The sequence below is a fragment of the Lepidochelys olivacea genome, assembly GCF_965140295.1.
Source record: "Lepidochelys olivacea isolate rLepOli2 genome assembly, chromosome: 3".
Lineage (NCBI taxonomy): Eukaryota > Metazoa > Chordata > Testudines > Cheloniidae > Lepidochelys > Lepidochelys olivacea.
This window is the reverse complement of record NC_140413.1, coordinates 61213288-61235392: the sequence shown is the minus strand read 5'-3', so window position 1 is coordinate 61235392 and position 22105 is coordinate 61213288.

Genomic DNA, 22105 nt, shown 5'->3' with positions numbered 1-22105 from the left:
AAGACTCACTGCACTGGGTTTGGTTGTTTTTTTTTTTTTTTGCTATGTAGACCTACCCTAAGTGGCCTGGGACCAGCCTAGGTGAGGGATTGCCCCTCTTCCCACACCATATTGCTACATCTGCAGTCAGCAGGGGCACCTGAGCTGGATTTCCCTCACTGTAAATGGGAGGGGGTGGCTGGCAGGGCCTCCGTGAGGCCTCAAGGACCTGGACTTGCTCTCCTGCTTGGTCTGAAATAACCTGAATTTGGGGACCTTTATGACATCTTGCAAAAGACTGCTGTCCAACAGGGCTTTGGAGAGGACAGAGTGCCTTCTTCCCAGATGACAAAGGGATGGAAAGGAGTTTTTCTTTTTGTAAGTGGCTGTCTGCCAAGATTTTGATGATTGTTTTGATGCTACCAGGGTATGTTTTACTATCAGTTATGAGTCTAGAATGCCTGGAGACTCATATAAGTGTCTTTATATGATTTAAATTGAAATAGTAAATAAATAGCTGTTACCCAACCTGTCCCAGCAATTTAACAATTCTCTCTCCCCCACATTATTGGTATTAATAAGCAGTCATTTCTCCCTCTAAATTTTAGTTTAAGCTTTGAGTGAATCTTAAAGAGCAATTCTTTTATTTTGGTAACAACGCAGAACAGCACAGCAGTTGTGCTGCTCTCTCTTGCCTTCCACTTCCCCTGGTCAGAAGGAAATCTGATCCCTCAGTTTCCCTACCTCATGCCAGAGGTGGGGAGACTGGTTTCCCTACTGCCAGTCAAAGCCCCAGACACCCACACCAAACCCACATCACCCACTGACCCACTCTCCCCATGCCCTACCAGGTTAAAGTCCCGCCCCCTACTGCTCCAAGGCATAAGTGATGGCACTAGGGTGCTGGAGGTGCTGCCGCACTCCCTGGCTTGAAATGGTTTCCATTATATACAGGGTTTACAGTTTGGTTCAGTGACTCTCAGCACCCCCACTCATAGGACCTCATTGCCTCCTTCGATTCCCCATCAGAACCAACCATCCCATACTAGATAGAGCCCCAGGCCCCACACTTGCTTCTGTGCTCACCATAGTCCCAATTCCTCCCTCCCTTTTCCCTCCATATCCTTACACCACAGCACACCATTCCCCTCCTTGTTCCTCATATCTTACTCTTCTGATGCACCCACAGCTGCTTCCTGAGCTCTCCCATATCCCCTTTGTCCAATAAATGATGCTTTTAAATGATATGTGTAATACTTAATATATACCTTCAGAGCTAAGGGAGCATGCATACAAGTCCTTAGTGCATTGAATTCTAAGTACAGGAGAATTCAGCACATGGAGGGCTTGTAGGATCCAACTCTTAGCATTTTAGAAATAAAAATAATGGCAAAAATCATCCTCCCACCATGTCCAAGATTATATAAAATACAAGATGACAAATAGCGCTTTTAATTCTTTTGCATTCCAGACACAGCTGTCTGCCTGACAAGCAAGGATACACAAGATACTGAAAGTTATTTGAGGAACTGGATTTTTTCCTTCTCTCTCTACCTTCCTTTGCAATAACATTTCCTTATACTTTCAACGCTGATTATCTGCAGTATCTTTCCTACTATAATCTTACACATTTCAGGATTCAACCTAAATAGCTGTTGATAGTAATCAATGACTTACATTCTGATCTGTCATGGCAGAAAAGATATATTAGATATGTTAAACTGGAACCTGAAACAATTTTCTTTCAATTTTTGTTTCATTGAAAATGTCAAACAATTTTTGTTTTGGGTCTACTATAATTAACATGTATGTTATTGTCTGGAACAGCCAACAAACTGAAAATTCAGTAGTCTTCACAGCTCTGCTTCCTCTCTCTGTATGTTGTCTATTTTGACTGTAAGATCTTCAGGTCTACACTGGTCTTGTACTACATGTTTGTACAGGGAATAGCTCAAAGAGAACCAGATCTCAGTTGGAGCCTGTAGGTGACACTGTAATATATATAAATTAATAATAAACCAAGCAAAATGCAGAATTTGGGAGAGGGAGGGAAGGTAATTTTTACCATTCAATAAGGGAAAAGTATAAATACCAAATTATTCTGCATAAAGAGTTGTTTGTGATTTTATTTGAGCATGACTACTTGGAAGACAACCGATTTTGCAGCCAGATTGCTGATGCTCAACAAATCAATGAAAATGACATCAAAACATCAAGATGGAATATTTTAATAATGATCAGAACATCTCCTAATGCAAATATTAGTAATATTATTTATATTGTTCTAGTCGTAATGGCTCTATTATGCTACATGTTATGAACACACAAGAAAATACAGCACATTGAACTCTGACCGGTCCTCTCTCATGTACATAAATCTTAACCCTTTCCCCACTTTCAGTTATATTTAGTAGTAGCTTTTTTATTTTAAAAGCATAGCTCTTGCTTTTTAAATTTTAGTTTTACTCTTGCCTTTCTATGTTTAAAAAATATTTTCTATTTTTTCTATTTTGGTACTTTGTTTGCATTTAACCCTTGATTTACTAATAAAAACTTTGTAACAATATCCACTGATGAAATTATGGCCTGATCCAGCTCCTATTGAGTCAATGGAACGACTCATTCATTTCAATGGGAACTGGGTCAGGTGTATACAGTGGGTGAATGACAGGTAGGGAATAGAAAAGTCGATGTTGCTGGAGGTCCTTTTGGAATCCTGGTGTCTGCGGGGGCGGGGGGAGGGGAAGGGAGGGAGGAGGAGGGAGGACACACGTTGGGACAGTGCAGATAGATAACATGGATTGAGCAGATCTGAAAGACAGTATCCAGGATGAGGGAGGGCTGCCCTGATGACAGTGGAGAGAAAAGAGAGGCCCTGCTTGTCTCTCCTTGCTCAATGCTGTAAGTGTATATTTTTATTTTAGAATGATATTCATTTATAGCCCAGTCCTATTCCTGTTAAGTTAGTGACAAACCTCTCATTGATTTCAGTGGTGCAGAAGGAGATCCTTAGTAAGAACCTGGGTCAATATTTATGCTACAAGTGCAGTGAACTCCTATTCAGGGAATAATAAAGAGATACGTATCATAGCATGAAATATGAGAACTTTAATTTTGAGAGATTAGTTAAAATAGATTTACAGTATGATTGGCTGGCATGATTACAATATCAATATCTTAAGAAATATGAAGACAGACTAGGATCAGATCATAGGGTCTGAATCCCTTTATTAGTATGCTTTCTACATTATAACCCTGTTCTGCTTCATTGCTGTAATTTATTTGTTTTAATTCCAAGAAGAATTTGTGTTTGAAATGATCATTTATAATGCTATGTTGATTCTATATTTTATGCAAAATAATCCCACAATATTATTAATAATTAAATTAAATGCACTCATTGCGAAATTATATTCCAATTTACCTTTCAGAGATGCATCATTTTCTTCTGATGTGAACTGAAAATTAACATCTGAAATACCATTGTAGTTTCTTCATTAAGTATTATTAAAACACTTTCTCTAACCCACAGGTAAACAAGTCATTTACAAACCTGGCATGAATAAAATAAAATAAAAATAATCATTCAGAAATCATTTTCTTGCATATAGCACATTTTTGTCAGTTGATAAAGAGCACAAAATAAGGAGAAGTGTCAATTAACAATATTTGACTGCAATTCTTACATTAAATTCAGCACTTTTATAATAATGAATTTCCCAAGAGGCTTTTTAAAAGCAATTGCTTCATTTCTATCATTCAAACTGGCTGTGTATGAAGAAGGGATGTGCGGTATTAGAAATGTGATACAGTGTCACATTGAATGCTAGCCTTCCAGGGGAACAACAGACTTGTGGTTAAGACAGTGGGTTAAGACTCAGGAGATATGTGGTCAATTGTTCGCTTTGTCACAGACTCCTTGTGCAAACTTGGGAAAGTCACTTAAACTCTGAGCCTTAGTTCCCCATCTGTAAAATGTTATTTATTGTTTATATTACTTTACTGCCTAGGAGCCCTAGTCATGGACCAGGACCCCATTGTGCTAGGTGCTGTACAAATTCAGAACAAAAAGATGGTCCCTGCCCCAAAGAGATTGCAATCTAAGTAAAAGACAAGAGACAAGAGGTTGATATATATATATATATATATAGAGAGAGAGAGAGAGAGAGAGAGAGAGATGATAGAACACAAGGAAATGAGACAAAATTGGTCAGCATGATAGGCAGTGATCTTGGTACACCAGCTGCTTAACTGTCAGGCTTTTTTATAGGCATTATGACAAAGGAGGCTGCTAAGAAGGGTTTTGAAGGAGGACAATGAAGTAGTTTTGTAGATGGGTAAAAGAAACCTCTCCAAAGTGTGAGGGGCAGCATAGGAGAAAAGGGGCTTGTTTGGAGATTTAACAAGTGGGTGATGGAGGTTGGGATCATGGGCCACAGAGGTGGGAGTTGATTTCTGGATTGTAAATGAGAGATGATTGGCAGGGTGGAGAAAGGTCATGAAGATATCTGAAAGTGAAGTCAAGTAGCTTACCTTTGCTGTGATGGAAAAAGGGGGAGCCAGTGGAGGAATGTAAGGAGGGGGGTGACGCAGTCAAAGTGACAGGCTAGGAAAATGATCTTTGCTGCAACATTTTGAACTGATATGAGTGGAGCAAGATGGGATTTGTCAAGGCCAGAGAAAAGGATGTTGCAGAAGCTGAGATGGAAGATGAGAGAGCCAGGACAAAGGTTTTAGCTGTGTGGAAAGGCCATATCTTAGAGATGCTATGCAGAAAAACCAAGCAAGATTTAGAGAGAGAAGCCCAAGTTGAAGCTGATGCCCAGGTTATGGGCCTGAGTGTCCATTTTGTCCACGGTGATCAAGAAAAAAGAGAAGGGACAGGGCATGGGGTAAGGAAAATTACCACCTCTGTTTTAGCCATGTTGATCTGAAAGCTATCCACAAGACATCCATAAGGAGGCAGGATGGATCATCCTACACAGTGCCTGGGCACAACTGCAGTCCTGACAGCAAACGTACGTGGCTGCTGCATTGTGGGAGGGAGCCTCCTTGCATTCCCTCTCCTCCAAAGCACTGAGCGTTATCTGTTACTATGTCTGTGACCCAAATATTATGCTACTGCTTAAAAAGGAGGGAATGAAATTGACTAGAAACTGGCCACAAGCAAAAGTAAAACTGATCAGTCAATTTCCTTTCCTCAAACTGAGAGAGTTACAAAAAGTAAACTAACATCTTAAATAGTCATAAAAATGAAAGTAAAATATTAATAACATATTATATTAAGTACAACATAAAGAAGGAAATGTATGCTTTTAAAATCATTGATATATCAGAGAGAGAGATGGCTCAATCCTCTCAACAGTTGCACACGCATCACTGCCATTTAAATGAAGAGGAGTTACGTGCATGCCTGCAACTAAAAGCTAATCAGACTTAATTTGTCATTAAAAATCTTGTCACTTAAAATCTCAGTGAGCAAAGATAATACATGTTCTCCTAGGAGCTAGATTTTGGAGCAATTAAAATATTGCTCCTAAGGAGCACAATTTAGTGTGGAATCTGCATCTTTCAAAATTTAAAGCACAACGCTCTATTACTGACCACAGAAGTGCATGTATTTCTGGGATCAAGCACTAATGGAATTTTGTATGAGATTTTTCAGTGGAATTTTTTTGCTCCCTATTTTATTTATTGGATGGCCCCAAATCAATACTCTGTATCCAGACACCCCAAAATGTTTCTGTAGTTCTGACTTGTATCTGAGTGTTGTGTCTCAGGGCCATTTTTACTTTAGATAGCTTAAAGGAGTATAAATCAAAATCTGAAAATGGATTATAATTATTAAGTTTACAAAACATGGGGAATTAGGTGGCAAAACTGATATTTACTGTGGCTGAATACTTGGATACATCTTAGCAGAATTCCAAACGAAAGCATTCCTGTGTTCTTTTGGGTTGCTTTTCTGATTGTGTTCTGTAGTGGCTGGGAAAGAAGTTAGCTGAATAGGAGATACAGTAGGTTAAGGCAAGCCAGAACACCATGGCTCTGCCTGGTCATATCTCCTACTCCCATGACTTTTGTGAAGTCACCTTTATGGAGTTACTGACTTCTGAGAAATCCATTCATAGATTCAGAAACACATCTCCCCTGTACACTAAAAAGCTAAAAGGTACAAAGTTATATAATTGTAATTATATAACTTCCCAATTGCTTTTCACTATATCTACTCCCCCGCTCCTTTGTTATCTATTGTCTCTCTTCTGTTTCTGAAGTATTTTTGGTAGCCTCCAAAGAACAATTATTTACATCTGTACAGATATAGAACACTCTCATTGCAGTCTTCACTTCTGCCTCCACTAAAAATAATTGCTTTTATATTTAAATGGGGAGAAATACAGACCCTATTCCAGTATGCAGCACACAACTTACGAAATCTTGTGAGGAAGATCCCCTTTAACAACATCTGCATAGCTGCTACACTGCTGACAAGACCCTGGGCAGGGGGTAATTTAGGAAACTGCTTGGAAAGCCAGCTGACTGTTCCAAAATACATCTGAGAGCCAGAGTGATAGGTTTGTCAGGCTCAAAGATCTTCAGCTGCTCAGGGCAATAAGTTGGTGGGGTGGGGAAACAGCAGTTACCCCAACCCTTCCAGCCCAGCTTAACTTTTTTGCGAGGGCAAGGTGAATTTGTGCATTCTTGAAACTCTGGTCTTGCCCCTTCAAACTTCTTCTCTGTCCCTGAGTGGGAGGGAGCAGAAAGCAGGATCCATCACGAGTGAAAAAATGTAGGACTCATTTCTAGGATGGATGATTGTCTCCTAGAATATAGTGATACTGGAAAGGATTTAGGGAGAATAGTAGATAACCAAATGCAACGCTGTAGGTAACAAGGCTGGCATGTTTCTTGGATGTATAAGCAGATGAATATTGAGTAGGAGTAGGGAGGTGGTATTATCTCTGTACACAGCATTAGTTAGATCATTACTGGCACAGTGGGTTCAGTTCTGGTGTCAACACTTCAGTAAGGATGTTGATAATCCAGAAAGAATCATTTGAGGTCTGGAGAACATGCTTTATAGCTAGAGACTAAAGAAACTCTATATCTATTTAATTTAATCTAAGAGAAGGTTAAGAGGTAACTTGATTATGGTTCAGAAGTACCTACATGTGGAAGAGATTTCTGATTGTAGATGGCTCTTGAATCTCTCAGACAAAGGCATAACAATGTCTATGGGTTAGAAACAGAAACTAGACAAATCCAGACTAGAAATAGGGTGTAAATTTTAACAGTGAGAGTAATAAGTATTGGAACAATTTACCAAGAAACATGGTGGCTTCTCCATTACATGAAGTCTTTAAATCAAGACTGGATCTCTTTCTAAAAGATATGCTAGTTCACACAGAATTTATGGGCTTAATGAAGGAATTACTGTGTTAGGTCCTATGGCCTGTGGTATATAGAAGGTCAAATGAGATGGTCATATTGGTCCCTTCTGGCATTAAAATATATGTATCAATGGAAAAAAAAAACCTGGTTGAGGGAGTAGTGAGCTCACCTGAATGAGTTTTCTTTGCCCTAGTGGAGCACCTTGTGTCTTAACACTGGAGCATCTGGGAAATCATGCTTCATACCTGTCTCTACTGGCCTGATTTTGCTGAGAATTTGTCAGCCTGGCGGAGAGCCAGTATACATGGATGCAAGAGGTGTGCACACACTTTCATTTATGTGCAATTGGATAATGACCCATTCTATCTCTTATCTCAGGTAGGTGGGGAGAGAGCTTTCAGAGGGATTCAGATAGTGTAGTGACTTTATTTATGAGGACATATGGATGTGTGTTCTGGGACAGTGGTCCGAGTGGAATATTCAGAAATAACTATATGGTCGTTATGTAAACCAGATTCCCCATAGCCACTAATAATGCAGCAACTTGCAGTGCTCTGATCAGCTGAGACAGTTCCAAGCCCATATAAAGGCACCACTTAGTTTCATAGGGTTTAAGGCCAGAAGAGGCCATTAGATTATCTAGTATGACCTCCTGTATATCACAGGCCATTATATTTAACCCAGATACCTCTACATTGAGCACAGTGACTTTAGACTCTAGTATTTCTGTCCTCAGAACACTAACCTGTTGTGGGCCATAGGCAGACAACTGGATTAGGAGAAATATACCCAGATGATCCTAGTAGGTGATCTGCACTCCATGCTGCAGAGCAAGATGACTCCCCCACTCCCCCAAGGTCCCTGATCAACTGACCTGGGAGAAAATTCCTTCTTGACCCCAGGGCTGGCAATCATTTTGACCTCTGAGCAGGACTCACTAGCCAAGCATTCAGGAGTATTGTTAGGGCAAGGCTGTGGGAGACCCATTAGCATGGGGTGAACTGCTCAGTATCTGGGCCAAAGAGTCAAATAAGCAGTCTGAGGCCAGGCCAAGTTGAACTTTAAACCATGCTTAACTTCAGAAAATAGAAGACAATGATCTTGGAAGGTATGCTAGAATAGCCTTAGTGTTAAGCATATTTAAAGGGCCAGATCCTAAGCTGGCATAAATCCGTGTGACTCCATTGACTTGATCATTTATTTTTAAAAATCAGTTGAGCTATGTTGATTTATACCTACTGAAGATCCAGAATAAAATGTTTAATAGCTAGCGCGTTTTATTTTAAAAAATAAATTTCTAGATCTTTCATGATCAGCATCTCCTTTTCTTTTCGTTAATCAAGTTGTCATTGAGGCATCAGGCAACAGCCCAAAAAGAAAAGAAGGAAAATATACTATGTCATTTGACATTAGAGAATCTTTGACTTCAGCATGGTTTTCAGAGGAAAATATTTATTTGCTTACATCTCTCTCACACCCTCCACAGCAACAGACCCTAGAGTTCATAGGGCCTCATAGAAAAGATAAATCCTTTAGGAGAGATGTTACCTGAGTTACTGAGTTTCAAACTAATAATATATCAAGAGCGGTTTTTCCAGTAATAAAAGCACTACCTGCCACTGTTTTTTTTCCCCAGTGGTTCTTTCCCTAAGAGAACACAGAGAAAACATGTTTGTTCTTAAAGATGCTTCCTTTGAGGCCAATTATTTCCCTTTATTCCCCCTTGAAAACCAAGTTATAAATTTGTTAGTGAATTATCAGGCAATACTGTATGCAGCACATTCAAAGAGCCAAACAAATTCATTTGGTTTTGGCCTATCTTGAGGTCCTCAGAGGACTAAATTCAGAAACTGGATTTATTGCAACGCTTGCTGGAACATCACCGATGAGGAACTGAATGCTATGCTCACAAAAGGTTCTTCCATATTTACTAAAAAAAAGAAAGGGTTCACATATTTTAGTACTGTAGGGTGCTTTGCAACCAATTAATAAATGTGGGATGTCCTCTGTACCCCATTCTCTGTGAGGTAAGCAACATCTAAGATGGAAGAATCATATTAAAAAGGCGCATTGGCACGTCTACACATTCAGACCACAAATTGCACACTTACATAGCACTTATGTGATTCAGGCTGTTGAAGGAACAGTAACTTTTCAAAGCTCCATAGCTGTGGGGCAGTGGTGGTATCATAGTTAAACACAGATCTCATGAGACTGTCTTATTGTCATATTCCTTAATTGATGGTCTAGTTAAAGCTGACATGGCCACCAGAGAATGATGAACCTTAAAGGGTCTAGAGTTTGGGTTTGTTTTCAATAGCTGTTCAAAAGTTATTTCATCCAGACACGTTTATCCATCCCAATTGGCCACTTGATTGTAAGCTTTTAATCTTAAATTTCTTAGCTTCTTTCAGCCTTAAGGTATTTTTGCCCCACAAAAATGGGATTAACTCTATTTGAACATGAGAACAGGAAATTTTCACACTATCTGAAAAGTACTCCCATGATTTTGTGTTGGGATTCAAAACTTCAGAGTTGCTTTTGGGCAGTATTAAGGGCCCAACTGTGGAGTAATTACTTACGTGAGTAGACTCACTGGCTTTAATGGGGCTATTTGCATGAGGAACTGCTCCTCTATGTGAGAAGGAATTAGTGTCTTGCCAAGTTTGGATTAATTGGTTGAGACATAAATAAGATCGTATATTGAAAAAATACTGGGCAGTTATGTGCACTATATCAGGTTCCTAATCAACTAAAGCAGGTACTTGGGGCAGACTTCAAGTCACATGTGGCTATGGCTGGTGAGGCATAGATTGAAATGGAGCCCAGGCTGGAAAGCAGAATGTGCGTGCTAGGCAGAAGGGGTTTGAAATTCTCGCTGGGGAAGCAGCAATGGGTGCATTAGTTGGGAGTGTAATCAGCCACATGGTAGCCCTGATGCAGGAAAGCATGTAAGCAAATATTTACATCCACCCCTATTTAGGTCAGCACTTGCGTAACTTTAAGTGTGTGCTTCTGTCCCATTGACTTCAGTAAGAGCTAAACATGTATGTAAGCCCTGGTCTACACTAGGACTTTAGGTCAAATTTAGCAGCATTAAATCGATTTAAACCTGCACCCGTCCACACAATGAAGCCCTTTATTTCGACTTAAAGGGCTCTTAAAATCGATTTCCTTACTCCACCCCTGACAAGTGGATTAGCGCTTAAATCGACGTTGCCGGCTCGAATTTGGGGTACTGTGGACACAATTCGATGGTATTGGCCTCCGGGAGCTATCCCAGAGTGCTCCATTCTGACCGCTCTGGACAGCACTCTCAACTCAGATGCACTGGCCAGGTAGACAGGAAAAGAACCGCGAACTTTTGAATCTCATTTCCTGTTTGGCCAGCGTGGCAAGCTGCAGGTGACCATGCAGAGCTCATCAGCACAGGTGACCATGATGGAGTCCCAGAATCGCAAAAGAGCTCCAGCATGGACCGAACGGGAGGTACGGGATCTGATCGCTGTTTGGGGAGAGGAATCCATGCTATCAGAACTCCGTTCCAGTTTTCGAAATGCCAAAACCTTTGTGAAAATCTCCCAGGGCATGAAGGACAGAGGCCATAACAGGGACCCGAAGCAGTGCCGCGTGAAACTGAAGGAGCTGAGGCAAGCCTACCAGAAAACCAGAGAGGCGAACAGCCGCTCTGGGTCAGAGCCCCAAACATGCCGCTTCTATGATGAGCTGCATGCCATTTTAGGGGGTTCAGCCACCACTACCCCAGCCGTGTTGTTTGACTCCTTCAATGGAGATGGAGGCAATACGGAAGTAGGTTTTGGGGACGAAGAAGATGATGATGAGGAGGAGGTTGTAGATAGCTCACAGCAAGCAAGCGGAGAAACCGGTTTTCCCGACAGCCAGGAACTGTTTCTCACCCTAGACCTGGAGCCAGTACCCCCTGAACCCACCCAAGGCTGCCTCCTGGACCCAGCAGGCGGAGAAGGGACCTCTGGTGAGTGTACCTTTTAAAATGCTATACATGGTTTAAAAGCAAGCATGTGAAAGGATTACTTTGCCCTGGCATTTGCGGTTCTCCTAGATGTAGTCCTAAAGCCTTTGCAAAAGGTTTCTGGGGAGGGCAGCCTTATTTCGTCCTTCATGGTAGGACACTTTACCACTCCAGGCCAGTAACACGTACTCGGGAATCACTGTAGAACAAAGCATTGCAGTGTATGTTTGCTGGCATTCAACCAAAATCCGTTCTTTATCTCTCTGTGTTATCCTCAGGAGAGTGAGATATAATTCATGGTCACCTGGTTGAAATAGAGTGCTTTTCTTCAGTGGACACTCAGAGGAGCCCATTCCTGCTGGGCTATTTGCCTGTGGCTAAACAGAAATGTTCCCCGCTGTTAGCCACAGGGAGGGGGGAAGGTTGAGGGGGTAGTCACGCGGTGGGAGGAGGCAAAATGTGACCTTGTAACGAAAGCACATGTGCTATGTATGTAATGTTAACAGCAAGGTTTACCCTGAAAGAGTGTAGCGACTGTTTTATAAAATGTGTCTTTTTAAATACCGCTGTCCCTCTTTTTTTCTCCACCAGCTGCATGTGTGTCAATGATCACAGGATCTTCTCCTTCCCAGAGGCTAGTGAAGCTTAGAAAGAAAAAAAAACGCACTCGCGATGAAATGTTCTCCGAGCTCATGCTGTCCTCCCACACTGACAGAGCACAGACGAATGCGTGGAGGCAAATAATGTCAGAGTGCAGGAAAGCACAAAATGACCGGGAGGAGAGATGGAGGGCTGAAGAGAGTAAGTGGTGGGCTGAAGACAGGGCTGAAGCTCAAATGTGGCGGCAGCGTGATGAGAGGAGGCAGGATTCAATGCTGAGGCTGCTGCAGTACCAAACCAGTATGCTCCAGTGTATGGTTGAGCTGCAGCAAAGGCAGCTGGAGCACAGACTGCCACTGCTGCCCCTCTGTAACCAACCGCCCTCCTCCCCAAGTTCCATAGCTTCCACACCCAGACGCCCAAGAATGCGGTGGGGGGGGCCTCCGGCCAACCAGCCACTCCACCACAGAGGATTGCCCCCAAAAAAAGAAGGCTGTCATTCAATAAATTTTAAAGTTGTAAACTTTTAAAGTGCTGTGCTTAAAGTGCTGTGTGGCATTTTCCTTCCCTCCACCACCCCTCCTGGGATACCTTGGTAGTCATCTCCCTATTTGTGTGATGAATGAATAACGAATGCATGACTGTGAAGCAGCAATGACTTTATTGCCTCTGCAAGCAATGATTAAAGGGAGGAGGGGAGGGTGGTTAGCTTACAGGGAAGTAGAGTGAACCAAGGGGCGGCGGGTTTCATCAAGGAGAAACAAACAGAACTTTCACACCGTAGCCTGGCCAGTCATGAAACTGGTTTTCAAAGCTTCTCTGATGCGTACCGCGCCCTCCTGTGCTCTTCTAACCGCCCTGGTGTCTGGCTGCGCGTAACCAGCAGCTAGGCGATTTGCCTCAGCCTCCCACCCCGCCATAAACGTCTCCCCCTTACTCTCACAGATATTGTGGAGCACACAGCAAGCAGTAATAACAGTGGGAATATTGGTTTCGCTGAGGTCTAAGCGAGTCAGTAAACTGCGCCAGCGCGCCTTTAAACGTCCAAATGCACATTCTACCACCATTCTGCACTTGCTCAGCCTGTAGTTGAACAGCTCCTGACTACTGTCCAGGCTGCCTGTGTACGGCTTCATGAGCCATGGCATTAAGGGGTAGGCTGGGTCCCCAAGGATACATATAGGCATTTCAACATCCCCAACAGTTATTTTCTGGTCTGGGAATAAAGTCCCTTCCTGCAGCTTTTGAAACAGACCAGAGTTTCTGAAGATGCGAGCGTCATGCACCTTTCCCGGCCATCCCACGTTGATGTTGGTGAAACGTCCCTTGTGATCCACCAGAGCTTGCAGCACTATCGAAAAGTACCCCTTGCGGTTTATGTACTCGGCGGCTTGGTGCTCCGGTGCCAAGATAGGGATATGGGTTCCGTCTATAGCCCCACCACAGTTAGGGAATCCCATTGCAGCAAAGCCATCCACTATGACCTGCACATTTCCCAGGGTCACTACCCTTGATATCAGCAGATCTTTGATTGCGTGAGCTACTTGCATCACAGCAGCCCCCACAGTAGATTTGCCCACTGCAAATTGATTCCCAACTGACCGGTAGCTGTCTGGCGTTGCAAGCTTCCACAGGGCTATCGCCAGTCACTTCTCAACTGTGAGGGCTGCTCTCATCTTGGTATTCATGCGCTTCAGGGCAGGGGAAAGCAAGTCACAAAGTTCCATGAAAGTGCCCCTACGCATGCGAAAGTTTCGCAGCCACTGGGAATCGTCCCAGACCTGCAACACTATGCGGTCCCACCAGTCTGTGCTTGTTTCCCGAGCCCAGAATCGGCGTTCCACAGCATGAACCTGCCCCATTAGCACCATGATGCATGCATTGTCAGGGCCCATGCTTTCAGAGAAATCTGTGTCCATGTCCTGATCACTCACGGGACCGTGCTGACGTCGCCTCCTCGCCCGGTATCGCGTTGCCATGTTCTGGTGCTGCATATACTGCTGGATAATGCGTGTGGTGGTTAATGTGCTCCTAATTGCCAAAATGAGCTCAGCGGCCTCCATGCTTGCCTTGGTATGGCGTCCGCACAGAAAAAAGGCGCGGAACGATTGTCTGCCGTTGCTCTGACGGAGGGAGGGGCGACTGACGACACGGCTTACAGGGTTGGCTTCAGGGAGCTAAAATCAACAAAGGGTGTGCCTGTACATCAAGGAGTATTTCAGGCAGGACTGCACGGAGGGTTCCAATAAGAAATGGTGCATCTAAGTTATCGTTGTTATTGGAACAAGGAGGTTAGCCTGGCCTCTGATTGATACATGGCTAGATTTACCTCGCTGCACCTTCTCTGTGAGTGACTGCAGTGTGATCTAGACAGGGGAGGAGGCAAATGAGTACAAAACAAATCTGGTCTATTTCTTGTTCTGACCCACTCCATCTATCTTTTACATCTTTGGCTGGCAGCAGACGGTGCAGAAGGACTGCATGCCATCCACATCTCATGGCTGCTCGGCAGAAGATGGTACAGTACGACTGCTAGCCATCTTCATCTCTTGCCTGCCTGGCATAAGATGGTACAATACGACTGCTAGCAATCCTCATCTCTTGCCTGCCTGGCAGAAGATGGTACAGTACGACTGCTAGCAGTCCGTATCGCCTGCCCGCTCACCATAAGACGGTTCAATAGGACTGCAGGACTAAAGAGAATGACCTGGTCAAGTCACTCCAAATTTAGTCCCTGCGCCCATGTCTGCCCAGGCGCTCCCAGCCGACGTGGCCAGGAGCTCCTCGGACACGACGAGGACGACTACCAATCGTATTGCACCGTCTGCTGCCAGAAGGCAATGGGTTGCTGCTACTGTGCAGCAAAGCCGTACCGCGTCTGCCAGCACCCAGGAGACATAGGGTGACAGTTACCTGAGCTGGCTCCATGCTTGCCGTGGTATGGCGTCTGCACAGGTAACTCATGAAAAAAGGCGCGAAACGATTGTCTGCCCTTGCTTTCAAGGAGGGAGGGAGGGAACGGGGGCCTGACGACACGTACCCAGAACCACCCGCGACAATGTTTTAGCCCCATCAGAGTGCTCCATTGTGACTGCTCTGGACAGCACTCTCAGATGCCCGATTGTTTGCCATTGCTCTGACGCTGGGAGGGGCGCTTACAGGGTTGGCTTCAGGGAGCTAAAATCAACAAAGGGGGTGGCTTTACATCAAGGAGTATTTCAGGCAGGACTTCACGGAGGGTTCCAATAAGAAATGGTGCACCTAAGTTATTGTCCTTATTGGAACAAGAAGGTTAGCCTGGCCTCTGATTGATACATGGCTAGATTTACCTCGCTGCACCTTCTCTGTAAGTGACTGCAGTGTGATCTAGAAGAATGAGTCCCCTAGACAGGGGAGGGGGGGAAGCAAATGAGTACAAAACAAATCTGGTCTATTTCTTGTTTTGATCCACTCCATCTATCTTTTACATCTTTGGCTGGCAGCAGATGGTGCAGAAGGACTGCATGCCATCCACATCTCATGGCTGCTCGGCAGAAGATGGTACAGTACGACTGCTAGCAGTCCGTATCGCCTGCCCGCTCACCATAAGACGGTTCAATAGGACTGACTGCAGGACTAAAGAGAATGACCTGCTCAAGTCCCTCCAAATTTAGTCCCTGCGCCCATGTCTGCCCAGGCGCTCCTGATCGACCTCACAGAGGCGACCAGGAGCACCTCAGACATGACGATGACGGCTACCAGTCGTACTGTACCGTCTGCTGCCACAAGGCAAGGGGTTGCTGCTACTGTGTAGCAATGCCGTACCACGTCTGCCAGCACCCAGGAGACATAGGGTGACAGTTACCTGAGCGGGCTCCATGCTTGCCGTGGTATGGCGTCTGCACAGGTAACTCAGGAAAAAAGGCGCGAAATGATTGTCTGCCCTTGCTTTCACGGGGGGAGGGTGAGAACGGGGGCCTGACGATATGTACCCAGAACCACCCGCGCCAATGTTTTAGCCCCATCAGGCATTGGGATCTCAACCCAGAATTCCAATGGTCAGCGGAGACTGTGGGAACTGTGGGATAGCTACCCACAGTGCAACGCTCCGGAAGTCGACGCTTGCCTCGGTACTGTGGAAGCGCTCTGCCGAGTTAATGCACTTAATGCACTTAGAGCATTTTCTGTGGGGACACACACACTCGAATATATAAAACCGATTTCTAAAAAACCGACTTCTATAAATTCGACCTAATTTCGTAGTGTAGACATACCCTAAGTGTTTTCCTGGGTAGGGATGCTTTCTCGAATCTGTGGTGGAGTCTGCAGTGTACATGCTGCTATCTGGGAGGAGCTATAGTGGGAGAGAACTTTGTAAATAACCAGTGAAAATCAGTACATGGAAATCCAACAGACAAAACACAAAAAACAGCAGTGTTGTTTCTTCTGTTGACCAAGTTGCCATTTGGTTCAATATTCAATTAATTACATTTTGTAAAATGAGCTAATATGGTACATTTTTGATAGGTTACCGGGAGAAAGATTTCCATGGCACACAGAACGCCCTGCCATCATGCCTGACACTAATTTGAGCCCTTGTTTCCAGTCTCAACAGACAGGCTGACAGCAGAATGCACCCCCTGCAACCTCAAGGGCTTGTTGGGAAAAGAGGGTAGTGGCTTCTTTAAAGGTCCCCCATCCCTCCAGGGTGGAGAGGGGTGACTGGCCTGTGGGAGGGAAGAGGGGAGAAAGGCATCTCTTAAGCTGGTGGGTGGCAAAGTGTCATTCTGGTAAGCCCTTGGCCCCTGAGCACCTGGAGAGGGTAGCTAAACCCTGTCTCTCCAGCCTGACCCTCCTCTCATGCCTGGATTAACAACTGCTATAAGGAGGCAGCGGGGAGCAGCCTGCCACATGCAGAGAAGATAGTTCTTCCATAGACGATTTGGTTTCCTGAAAGAAACTGGGGATTAGGGTCAGGGCTCCTGGTGTCTGTGGCAGACAGGAGACAATCCTGATTTACCAGCCCCTTAACCCTTATTCGAGGGAAGGGCAGTAGGATCCCAGCAGAAGTCTGGAGATTAGCTATGGAGGGGTGGGAAGCTAATGGCAGCCCTCCACCAGGTGAAAGGTCCCGGCAAAAGCGTCACACAGACAGAGAGGACCCTTTGTTCCCCCCCCCCCCTCCAGCTTTGAAAGTATCTTGTCTCCTCATTGGTCATTTTGGTCAGGTGCCAGTGAGGTTATCTTAGCTTCTTAACCCTTTACAGGTAAAAGGACTTTGCACTATATAAGTATTGGCCAGAGAGTTGCTAGATGAGTTAATAATTAAACCACATCCCCTGTATCTTGTCTTGCTTTCCACAAGTCTGGGACAATAGACATGGAGACTGAAAAACTCTCACCTCTGGAGATGGTCTGACCAGCTCAAGGTGAAAGCACGTTGATGGGGCAGGAAAGCTTGTACTGCCACTGAGCATTCTATAAAATTGTTTCACAGATAAATAAATACTTCAGCCTCAAGATTTTGTCAAGATATTTTCCCAAGTACTAAATCTACAATATTAGTCTTTGAAATATGCATTTATCACAGACAAAACTAAGACTTTAATTTTTTTTAAAACAATACTGATTACAGTTTTCAGTAGTTTTCTTTTTTCACAGCCCTTTACCTCTTGACAAGTTTTCATATTTTGTTTTTCATCTTTTCCAAGTGAGTTAGTAGCTATTAAAAAGAAATGGCATGACTGCTAGATATTTCAGCAGTGTGCTAAAGACAGAAAAGAACAACAGAATTCTGTGGCATAGTGTACATGCCTGGTGATCAGGAGTAAAGTATTTTGAGTAGAGATGGTTGAAAATTGAAAATAATATGACCTCAGTTATAGCAGAAAATTTTCTGCTATTACTGAGGTCATATTATTTATTATTCACAAATATTTGGATGGCTGATTGTCTATGAAATATCTGTGAATTCTGAAAGTTTCATTATTCAATATACATTATTCACTGTTTGCTACTTATCTTTTTCCAGTTAAGCGTCGATCATCCAGTAAAGATAGCAGAAATAATACCACGTGACCACACAGCACAAATAGCTAACAGTGAACTGTGAAAGTGAATAACTCAGAGTTCAAAAATTATTTCTTCTTAGCAGGAGGTGAACACTTATGACTATCAACTACATCCAGAGTGAATAGGACTGGGTTCACAAAAATGTAATGAAATATGAAGAAAAATTTAAAAACCCAAACAGAACTCCCCCCACATACAATCATCACCCAAAATTAATCATTTTTTTCCTTTAGTGAATTCACCCAATTCTAATCTTTGTCCTCAAACAATCTGAATAGATAAAAAGTGGCTTCAAGTACTTTCCTGAAAACAGCCAACTAACCTACTATAAAGTGAACAAATGTTCCCCTGCTAACCCCTGCTGCATTCTCAGTAAGTTCTTCTTTACCCAGGTATTGGAAGCTAAGGTAATTTAACCACTCTCCCTTGCATCTCCCTTGCACAAGAGACCTCTGTGCAGACTAGCCCAAACTAACACCTTTATTCTACAATGACTCAGAACAACTTTAGATAAAAATGGTTTGTTCATATGCCAAACTAAAAAGGCTAGAGCATTTTGCACATCTACATGTTAGAACCATTGCCAACTGATTTAGTGAACTGATTTCTATCCCATGAAACTGCTATTTTTGCAGCCTTTCCATTGATACTGCCATCGATGCTGTGCAGTTCTGTTTGTAAGCTTTAAGAACTGTTTGGCTTCTTGCACTCTCTTTTTTTCCTAAGACCGAACACATCCCCACTGCAGTGTAGCCAGGCCCCCTCCTAGGGGCTGCTTTTGATCCCTAAATTTGTTTCCCAGCAAGCTGCCCAAGCCACCTGGGAGTCAAAAGAATTTGTCCTTTAAGCCGCCCTCTGGTGTACTGACCTTCATGTTGATGGTAAGTTCTGTGTCAAAATTCAGCTGATCACCATGATTTTCACCGGGGGGGGGGGGGGGAGGGGGGAGAGGGGCGGCACTTGGAGCTGACAAACAAATTTGTTTTTCTCCCTAGAAACTTTGGGCTCAGATGGAGATTATCAGATGGGTTTGGTGTACACATTCCCACAGTACAAGCATTTTATATAATTTGGCACAACTTCTCCTCACCAGAATCATTCATCACTACTCAGCAATGGAACAGCAGTTATATTCGCAGTGAGATGTTCTGGCAGAGCAGTGTGGGAAAGAATATGGTGCCACTGGTATTCACTGAGCAATACTATGAATCTTACATTCATGAGAAACCAAGTAACTCCTAGGAATATTATTTATAATCAGAACAACCCCCTCAAAATAAAACATGGTTCTTCCTTTATTTTTAACAGTAACTGTTAAGAATACCATCACTTTAGGAGGGTTTGCAGGTGTTTTTGAAAGCTTCACTTGTGATTTTTAGTAGATGCAGCTATGAATAATCTCACCTATAAGTATGTGCAGAAACTATTATTAAATTCATGTTGCCCTCTATTTCCACTCTGAAAAGATCTTCATTCTGACCAGCTGAGCATATTTTGTGTTTATGTTAGAACCAAACTTCAAGATTTATATTAGAATGATTTCAAATGTTCAACAAACCTACTCACCATCTGCATTTGGAAAAACTCATTGACATCAGCCTGTGTTGCTTAGCAATAAATACGTGTCTATGACTCCAGTCACAAAGAGTGTTCATTACTTTGCCATTCAGCCATTTTACACAGCCTTGAAGGCCTCAAAACTCCTTTATTTATTCTGGCCTTGGCTGGAAGGGAAGGGAAAGAGGAGAAATATAGATGTATGGAGTGCTAGGAAAGGAGTTGGGGTCAAAAAATGGCAAAGAATCTGTAGTAGATTCACAAGTTTAATATATGGGGAGAAGCTATCTAAAGGAAAGCAGCGCAGTATTATTAGTTATTCTTATTAATTATTATTATTACGAAATATTAAAGTAGATTGGTAGCTATGCTTAAACACCTTGATAGACATCAATCTTAAAACACTATCAGAATGTGTATTTTGTAACAGCATCAATTGTTGTATTGTAGGCATGAATTTTTAAAAATGTGCTAATATAGACAATTTCCCAGCAAATGTATCTGATGTAATAATGTGCTTGTGCTTATATTCAGCTTGTGGGTAGTTGGAAGGTACTCTGCTCATACTTAAAGTTCCATGTTTATGAAGAATTCTATGATCATTGCCCTGTTGCTCATAACTTACCGAATAGTTCACCTTTGGAAATAACTCCTCATACTCAGTCTCAGCCCAAAATTGAACTCTTTAGGAAAGTTTCAGGAAAATCTCAGCAACCCTTTTTGAGTTGTGGTAGAGCAGAAAATACAATTTAAAAAAAGATGTGTGATTATAACAGTTTCGTTTGCTCGCCAGTCAAAATGACCACTTCTGTTTAGGTGCCTGAACATGAGTTTAGGACGTTAACGTTAGGCACCCAAATGTGAAGATTTTGGATTAAGTTTCCAGAAAGGCAAAAGAAAAATTAAAATAAGAGAACACTTGTAATTGAGCACATTCGGTTCGATGGGTGAACTAATTCAAGAATATGACAGGAACTCAACTGAAGTGAGATAATTGCTCCAAGTATTGCTCTGCTCCCTTATCCCAGCCAGAATTTCTCTATGTTTATTTTTCACTGCTCTTGGCTACATTTTCACTGTTTTTTCACTGGACTTTTTTCAGGACAGACTCTCCTAAGCAGAAAATGGACCCAATAATGTTCCAGTTCAGAACTTTGAAACCCACATTGTTCAAGTGGCTTTGAAATGAGGCAAAATAAAATCCACCTGCCTTGATTATAGTACCAGCATATCATGGATTTGTTGTAGGTTTGGTACAGGAACCACTTGGTGTAATTCTTTGATCTGTGCTATGCAAAAGATCAGACTAGATAATTGCATGGTCCCCTTTGACCTTAAAAACTACAACGGTGTTAAAGAATGCTGAAAATGGGTCATCTCAAAACATTAGTGAGCCAAGAAGTTGTAGTGAGTGGCTCTATAGTGTTAGACTGGCACCTTGCAACCCTCCATGAGTAAGGAAGGGCATGTAGCTGGGATGCTAGTGTTGCCAAGCCTCCAGGATTGTCCTGTAGTCTCCAGGAATTAAAGATTGATCTTTAATTAAAGATTCTGTCATTTGATGAAACCTCCAGGAATACATCCAACTAAAATTAGCAATTCTAGGGATGGCTCAGGAGCAGGGCAGGGAATCTGTCACGGTTTGATCCCCAGTTTTCCCCTTGCCCTCAGGGAAAAATAAACTACATCATACCCTTTCCTGGTGTAGCTTTCTTCCCCCTCCATGCTGACTCAGCTGCGTTGGTTTTGCTCCCCAGCACACCAGCCAAGGCTACACCCACTCCCTGCCATCCTCACACATGATCTGCTGACAGGAGTAGCCTGTGCAGGGGAACGGGGAGGGGGAAGGTCGGGGGGGGGGAGGTCTTTACACTCTCTTTATTTTCCTTCCCAGATACTAAGCAAGGCTCACAGCTGAGCTCTAGCTTCTGTCTGAGTATAGTACTGGCTTGGGGCAAGGTAGGTCACTGCATGTATATTTTATCATTATCACTACAAATAATGACATGAAAAATACACAAGAGGCATCTTTAGGGGTTAGTTGTGCACTAGGGGGTTGCACCTATTCAGCAAATATTTGCAGCACTCACTGAGTCAGTTAAAGCAAGAGGCCTTATGCTGCCTGCACTAACAACACCAAGTCAAACAGCAAAGAGATAACATAAAATGAGGTAGCAAGTAAATGGGATTGTAGGTGGTGATTAAATATACATGTCCTGCTTATGTCTATTCTGCCAGTTCAATATAAATTAAAATTCATAATTCTTCCAGTGACTCAAACAAGAGTCAGATACAACAATATGTAACAGCTGCACGGGTAGAGAAAATGTTATGCTTCAGTGTCTGTATGGATGACAGTGAGGACTAATATTCCCAATTCTGATTTTTGTTTCCTTATTCTGGTGTATCTTTTTTTCTAGTTAAAAAAAAAAGATTGTTCAATGGGGCTCATGCTATGTGGTCATTTCCACAGAATTTTGGCATTCACGCTCGAATACAAGCTGCAATCATCAGAAGTTCTCAGTTCCTATTCCT